Source organism: Apium graveolens, chromosome 6 (assembly GCF_009905375.1).
Source record: "Apium graveolens cultivar Ventura chromosome 6, ASM990537v1, whole genome shotgun sequence".
NCBI lineage: Eukaryota > Viridiplantae > Streptophyta > Magnoliopsida > Apiales > Apiaceae > Apium > Apium graveolens.
In genome coordinates this window covers 285,207,522-285,216,217 of record NC_133652.1, presented here as the reverse complement: position 1 = coordinate 285,216,217, position 8,696 = coordinate 285,207,522, and the positions used below count along the sequence as shown (strand labels likewise).

Sequence of the window (8,696 nt, the reverse complement as noted above, 5' to 3'; positions counted from 1 at the left end):
TCTTTGTAATAATTAGATATTTAATATTGACATGTTTAGATATAAAAAACATAACTAAAGTAGATTTTTTATATCTACACAACTAGAAAAATAAAAAAATGGAACACCTAAAGATCTCATATATATTCTCATTTCCAGTAAATGAGCAATTAATATTTTTGTTCGTTACAAGTACCTTATAAATAGTTTAATCGCAATCCAATGATCCATTCCGGGTTTACTCGAATACCTTCTTAATCTACCTATAATGAATGCCAAATCCGACACGAAAGTAACTTGAACATGCATCAAAACTCCCAATAGCTAATACATAGAAATGTTCTACATCTCTTGCCCTTCAAGATCATCCTTAGGGTAGTGTTTGGCTATATATTATAAAAGAGAGAAAAATATCACAATAGGGCACTAATTTGTAACAGATTGGCTCCCATTGGACCCCCAAGTGGGACCCATATAGACTAATGTAACATTCTACCCGTGTAATGTAAGACTAGTGTATTTTTATTGTGTAATAATTGGTTTCCTTAATGCCACACTGTAATATATAAATAAATTACACTAGAATAAGCAAATAATGGTTAATTTTTATAAAATTTAAAATATCAGCCCTGTTTAAGCAACAATCTTATACAAAATATTACCAAAACATCATCCAAACTACAAAAACCATGATTCAAATATTATAACCACAACTCCAATATACCATTACTCCAATACGCCAACCTACTACATAGCCAAACTACAACAAAAGTCACCTCAATTCATCAACCATAGCTCCAAATATATCCAAACTACTAACAAAGTTTGCCTCATAAAAGTAGTAGATACCAAAAGTAATAATGTATGACTACCAAAATTTAACAATATGATATATCAAAGTTTGATAACATGCATATTTAAGAAATGTCGCCTCTGTTTTCGGGAGTTTGAGTGGAAGGGTTGATATGAGTTCCATTCTCGACCTAATCACTAGAGACGGTAGCATAGAAGTCTTCAATATCAATTTTCATATCAGGTTTCGCCTCACCTAGCTTCTCTATCATCCAAACCCTGTTATCCTGGAGTATTCCGTTAAACTTGGCTTCTAGTTGTTGAGTTATCTCTGCCAAATCACTTGCACTTGGTTGTGCAGTAGTATGAGTTATCTCAGAAGAAACCATTTCCTACAGTGGCAGTAGTTATCTCCGAAGAAACCTTCCTACCAATAAATCTGATCCATCCTTTTCAATGGGAAGCACCGCATCTACATCATTTCCTTCTTTTAGCATCTCTTGAATGCAATTCTACAAGTGAAAGTTAGAAAATATTTAATGTAAAACAAGACCATATTTGCGGGAAAAAAGGCTAGCCTTACTATTTACCACTAGAAATATTTACAATTTGCATTTGGATTGCGTCTGTATTATATTTGTACTTGTGACCTTCTTTGCACTTGTGACTTTTGAAATAGACTTTAGCATCAGCAGGGGTTTCAAGATTGGGGTCTTTGCTTTTCTAGCATATATGATAACATGTAAACAAATAAAAAGCCATGTCACACCACTTTCACTAAAGTATACCTTATCAAAATTGAATATTTATTTCTCATAATTAAAATAATATCGTACCAGTTTGGATCTAACTTAAGCAAGACGTTTATGATTAGGAGTGTGTGGGTCAACAAATGATTTATGACGAGCTGTATTTTTTCTTTTCAAGTGATTATCATTAAAAAATTAATTTCTCGATTTAAATTGTACTTAAAAGTACCAAATATATTATGTAATGATCAAGTGAAATTTCATCACGCCTATTTTCGATCCTTTGCTCATCAGTTCCATATATTATGTAATGATCCTTCGTAGCACGGGACTTGTGCACTCTTAAACAAGTATTAAGTGTCATGTTAATCCACTTATAGTCATGTTCAGCAATATCGAAACATAAAATGCATTATTTCACAACAAATATATAAATAAGAAAGGAAATAGTTTTGGTAGTTAAGGTTACCAGAGAATAATGCAACAATTTATTTTTTTATTCTTCATGAACCACATGCCATTTAACATGAGTAAGCGAAACATGATCCTTAACTAGCATCCTCAAAAATTTACTTAGCTCTCACATAGGCTTATTATCTCCAATTGGCTGGCCCCCTTTATTTAATTTATGAGCACCTTTTCATTAGAATTCCTACTTTTAACTTTAAACATTTTTGACCATCTTCTAATTTTTTTTGGAGTGGTCTAGGTATAAAAAAGATATATAAATTTCAATATACTACTAAAAATATTATTGATATTTATGGTATAAATGGGAATTGAGGTTTACATATATATACAGTACCTTGTTCAAATTCTTCTTCAGGTACATTTGGCAAACTAGACTCACCAACATCCTCCATCCTTGGATCTCTTTCAAGATTTTGAGCCTTATGTTCCCGCAACGCCACATAAGCATCAGTTGAACCACTATCAAGATTTCCTGACTATTTTAACAACTTACTACATGTACATGTCCGATTTAAAAGTTTTTATGAAAGAAACTCTTCACTCCCTTGTTTGCACCACCTTGTTTGCACAAGTGGAAGATTTACTTGCTTTCTTCCATATTATTCTTCTTGCAATGGTTGTGCCGATAATTGCATCTGCATCAATTTCTATCATGTGGTTGACCTAAAACCAGTTTAATTATACATTATATATAAGTTTATTTTACAAGGTAATTTATTACAGTATTACTACCTCAACAAGACTGTCATTTTCCTCATACTTTTCCAATTAGTGTTTCCTTTCTATAGATTTAACTTCCTTCTTGCCGTACTATTTTTACTAATAGTTAGTTCTTCGTGTTTTATAATCCTCGCAACTGGTTTCTTATATTGTCACCGTGGTAAAATCCTCTTTTGTAGCTAAGTTGACTTTTGATTCAACTTCAACTTCTTTTATTGCTTATGTAAGAGCTGGTGTGTAGCTATAATTTTTTTCTTCATTTGTTCTTCTTTAATTGATCATGTATAAAAAGATGGCATAGTATAATTAGAAAAGAGACTTCACAACTTTAAAAATGACACCAACATTTCTCATATAAAATCTTAATACCTTTCATTATGTCCTGCCTCAGTCGTACAATACCGCGAGGTTGCATTTAAACTGAGCGCTTAACATCTTTGTGGATTATGCTTCCAGTAGGGAAAATGAAAAAAAATGACTTCTTCTTATAAGGGATGTTACTTTCTCTTTTTCTTTTTTCTTTCTAATTTCTCCAAATTGATTTTCAAACCCAACCCACAACTGTTCTATGTCCCCGATAATGGTTCTGTACTTTTCCTTGTTTCCAAATTCCATTTGAATATGTTCTTATCTAACCTCCATTTGTGTGAATGATCAAGAAACCTCCTCTGATTCGTACAACACACTTTTCAGCCATGTTATAAATATAGTGAATAGGTTTCGTAATAACACATCAGACACGCTAGTTCATACATTGGCTCCAATCAGACATCATAGCATATCTTGGGAAATCGTTAATGGTCTAAAACATCCCTTCCTGTAAATTAAAATATTGATCAATAATGACATCATAGGTTTGGGCGCAAATATTCCACAACTCTATCAACTATGCAATAAATGGTTGTATATACATCTATACTGTTTGAAGTAGAATTTTGACCCGATATTTAGTGTAGATAGAATTAAATTCTCTTCTTTCATATAAATTAAAGGCGGGAGTTTGGAATTTACTAGAAAAATTGGTCTTGTACTATGACTTCAATTCATTGTACGGAATAGACTAAATCCATCACCATCTACACTCAGCCTTATATTTCAAATTTATATTATAATAATTTCGGCTTTATATGTACCATCTTCGAATTTATAAGGACCTAGGTTATTAGAAATGGAACAAGATAATTTTTTAAAGTGGATGGGACTTTTAAGATACAACAAAGAATATAAAACGGGGATACAATCTTTTATGGAAAAGATAATTCAATTTTTTCCTAGGTTGGGTTTCAGAAGTTAAAGTATGAAGTAGTACTGATTTTGAGGACTAAAGCGTGGACTCGTTTCAGGGATAACTTGCATCAGATGTCGGATTGTACAAAAATGACCAAATGATGGCCATTAGCTTTGACCCAAAATCAATATTGTATATTTATATTCAAAAATTATAGTTTGTATCCCTTTTTTTTGAAGTCTTATACAAATAACACCCGTTTTGCCTAATTTTATTTATTGAGCATAGGAAAAATTAGAAATTTAAGCTTGAAAAATTAATTAACATATTTTTTATAATTTTGAATTTTCGAGTCATACTAGTAATTTCAAATAATTTTTTTATTATATGGTGTTAAATTCAAAATTTAATTTATAAAATATATTCTTAAATATTAATTTTGAATGTATATTAAATTTTATTATTAAATTCATTGCATCATTTTTTTAATTATTTGACGTTTTTATTATTTTAGTATATTTAAGAGGGATAATTCAATATTCTAATATTTTTTTCTTTTTTCAAATTATAACTACAAAATTTATCTATATTTTATATTAAAATTCTTGTTTTACCCCTCTTTATTTGTGTTCTAAATGCTAAACAGGTGCATTTTCAATACTAATTGAATATTAGGGGTATCAAACTGTAATTTGTGAAAATAGGTATCTAACACTGATTTTCAGGGAATGTTAACGAATGAAAAATGTATTTCTCTTATAATCAAAGACTTGGGACTTGATATAAAAGAATACATGCATGGCCAAATAGTTGCAAGATGTATGGGGCAGAGAATGAAGATAAACACGTTTGTGATAATTGTGGGGTTTAGAGATAGGTTTTACAAGAGAAGAAAGGGTCAGTTGCTAATAATGATGCGGAGAAGTTAATTAGCAAAGTGCCATCAACTGTGCAAAGAATTTTACAAACTCATGATATGGCCTGCAATCGCACAGATTGAAGACGTGAAACTAAGGCACCTGGGTTATGCTAAAGCTTTAAAGATAATGGATGCTAATATCCTAGTCTTACTTCGATTATGCACTAATGCATATTCCTACTTACATACCATATTTAAACCATATATGTTAAATCTCAAAAAATAGAAAAATTGTACTTAAGTATGGTCTGGCAGGTGCATACTGCTGGGGAAATCCTAAAATTTAAGTAAAACTAAAATACAAACTAAGAATAACTAACGTGGTAATCTCAAAATTTTCAGGGTCAAAAAACAAAATACCAACCATTTGGGGCCTTAGTACCCAAAATACCATTTGGTGGGACGGAGTGCCCAAATTACCTGTTGAATATGCAGATCTAACATGTGAATTTTGTTTTTTTAAAATTTATGTCTGACATGAGTATTCAGTTTTTTTATTTTTAGGGAATACGCATGTGTGAAATGTGTATTCCTTGTTTTTCAAAAAAGTGAATACACATAGCACACATGCGTATCCTTTACAAATACCTGAAGGTTGTATATGCAGTACTGTAATGCGTAATCCGTTGGTATTTTGGGCAGTCCGCGCACATCTGGGTTTTTTGGGCAGTTGGGGCTGGAAAATGGGGTATTATGGGGATTCTTTTAAAAGAAATAGTCAATCAAATATATAAATGAAAAGTCATCCAAACAATTAAATAATGAAAGCTAAACAACAGTACACACCGGTTGTAGAATAGATAAAAGGAATGAAAACACCAGAACCGAGTAAGAACTCGTTCTCTATTTCTTTACTGATAAAAAAAACTAAAGATAACTACTTAACATTATTTTAAACTAAAAGACATTAATACTACCACTACAGATAAGGCTAACAAATAGCAACTATCTCCTCATAAAACTCCACCTCTCGACTTATTCAAACGACTCCTACAAACTCACCTCACAGACAATGACTTATTCATGTGGACCGTACGTGGCATAACATCTATACTCACCAAGATTTTTTCAAAAATTGGATTATATAGTCTGCAAGCGTTAGTCCCCGGTTTTCTTCCAAGATAGATCATTTTCTTACTTCGATCATCAAGTTGTAATGTGTGTACACCAGACATCTTCATATATGCCATACAACCAAAGACTGGTAAATGGCTAACGTCCGGTTTTCTACCCAACCATGCTTCATATGGTGTCACCTCTGTTAATGCATGCGTGGGCAATTGATTTTGAATGTACACCGAATGGCACACTGCTTCCCCCCAAAATTGTGATGGGAGATTTCTTTCGTTTAATAAACTTCTTATCATGGCCACTATAGTACGATTTTTTCGCTCGAACACCCCATTTTACTGTGGGGTGTAAGGAGCACTGACTTTCCTTGAGATACCCATGTTATCACAGTACTCTGTGAACTTGTTTGAACAAAATTCTCTACCCCTATCAGTTCGCAACATTTTTACTTTCTTTTCTGAGTCAGGTTCAACCATCAACTTAAACTTCTTGAATGCCCCAAGTGCTTCATCCTTCCTGGAGAGTAAGTAAACCCACATAACTCTGCTGTAATTGTCAACCAACAACACAAAGTATTTGTTACCTGCTTTTATTGCTGGAGTTATTGGCCCACATAAGTCTCCGTGAATCAACTCCAATGGTTATTTCGCACGAAAATTTGCGTGAGAAGGAAAAGATTTCATTATCTGCTTTGACATCACACATCTAGCACAGACTTCCTTTGGTTGGATCAATGAGGGTAGACCGTGCACCATTCCCTTCTCAAATATTAATATCATGGCTTGATAATTTACATGGCCAAGGCGTGAGTGCCAAAGCCGTGTTGTGTTCTCTGTACTTAGCATAAGACACGATGCCTCACAAGACTCCAAAATAATTTTATAAAGTCTATTACATGATCTTTTTACTTTAATAAGAAGTCGTCCTTTCTCATCATAGACCCATATAAAAGCACCATTCAATATGACTTTATTTCCACATTCAGACAGTTGCCCAAGGCTTATAATATTACTACAGAGACTGGGGATATAGTATACCTTGTGGAAGATTCGTTCCTCGCCAATTTTGCATTTGAACATCATCGAGCCTTTGCCTTTTATTTTTACCAGGGAGCCATCTCCGAACTTCACTTGCCTTGTCACCCTTTCATCCAGTTCGTTAAACTTGGAGCGTAACCCTGTCATGAGGTTACTTGCGTCATTGTCTAGGTACCACAAATTACTTTTGACTTTCATGGCCTCATCCTTCTACAACTTTGAAACCAACCCTTTCTCATTAAGTAACAATGTGTCATTGTTAACCTTCTCAAATTCTGTTAGGAGCAACGCTGGTTCGTCATCTTGAATTTGTTCAAGGTTCGCCTTTAGTTTCTTTTCTTTTTCCTTTCATGGTTTATGACACTCCGCCGCGTAATGCTTATACAACCGATAGTTAAAGCACCTCACCTTACTCTTGTCACGTTGTCCTTGATAGCTAGATGTACCTCGACTTTTATTTGACCTCTTAAGCCATTCTTCCCTTGAAAAATGTAGACGACCTTTACTGGCTTCTCGTTTCTCCCACTCCTCTTCAGTTAACATTAATTGACCCACAGGTTTCTTAGTTTGTCCATCCAGTCTTTCTTCGTATGCCTTTAATGAGCCTACTGCCTCTTCGACATGCATTTCTTCTAGTTGTCCAAACTATTTAATGGCTGATGTTATCTGCACAAATCTTCAAGAAACAGCTCTCAGCAGTTTCTTCACTATGTAACTCTCCTCCACGGTTTCTCCTAATGCCCTGATGTTTGTGACCAGTGCACTCAATTTCATTCTAAACTCATCGGTTATCTCCGGATCTTTCATGCTCATCATTTAAAACTCTACCCTCAGTGTTTGAACCTTGGCCCTCTTGACACGATCTGCCCCATAGGACATTGTCTTTATGGCCTCCCAAGTACTTTAGTTGTCTTCTTCTCAGCTATGGACAATAGCACGTCCTCAGGGATGGCCTGGTAGATGGCTGCTAATGCCACCTTGTCTGCTCTTTCTTTAACCGCGACCTTTGGGTCCACAGGCTCGATCGCCTCCCAAATCTCATGAGCCTACATAAAGGCTTTCATCTTTATCGACCATGCCGTGTAATTGATTTTGCTCAGCATTGGATAACTTAACATCACTGAACCATCCTTACCTTTGTTTTCCTCCATTATCGTAGTCATTGGCATGTACTTTGGCATTCACCGAACACCCGCTTTGATACCAAATGAAAGCTAAACAACAGTATACACCAGTTGTAGAATAGATAAAAGGAATGAAAACACCAGAACTGAGTATAAACTTGTTTTATATTTCTTGCTGATCAAAAAAACTATAGATAACTACTTCACTTATTCAAATGACTCCTACAAACTCTCCTCACAAAATATGACTTATTAATGTGGACCTTATGTGGCATAATAACTAGTTTAGATTAAAAATAAAACCAATAAATAACACCTAAAAAATAATCTCTTTACGTAAAGAATTGTAAAAAAGAAATGAACTTAAAACTCTCTGTCAATGTGACATCGTTCTCTCTATTTGTGTGACAGTTTTCTTTTCATCTATTATTCAAAGCATTTTTCATTAAAACATTCATCGTTGTCATCATCATTAGACTATCGAAATTGTGGGGGCATTATGGCACGGTTGGAAACACCACTAGAGGATTTGTATTCAAATATGGTAATTGATGGTGAAGAGGAAAATGATATAGTTATTTCAAGTAATGATGTGGTTGAACAAAA

General features: G+C 33.8%; 1 long non-coding RNA gene across 2 annotated transcripts; it reads right to left on the bottom strand.

Moving 5' to 3' along the window:
* Positions 1 to 681: 681 nt before the first annotated feature.
* On the bottom strand, positions 682 to 8,273 carry LOC141668139 (uncharacterized). Of its 2 annotated transcripts, XR_012552936.1 has the most exons (4): positions 5,447 to 8,273; positions 5,179 to 5,278; positions 2,326 to 3,528; positions 682 to 1,283 (listed from the first exon to the last, which is right to left on the bottom strand). It is a non-coding gene; the product is annotated as an uncharacterized LOC141668139 (long non-coding RNA). The 2 variants fall into 2 exon arrangements; XR_012552937.1 differs by lacking the exon at positions 5,179 to 5,278 and having other exon boundaries at positions 5,645 to 8,273.
* Between the last annotated feature and the right edge of the window lie 423 nt (positions 8,274 to 8,696).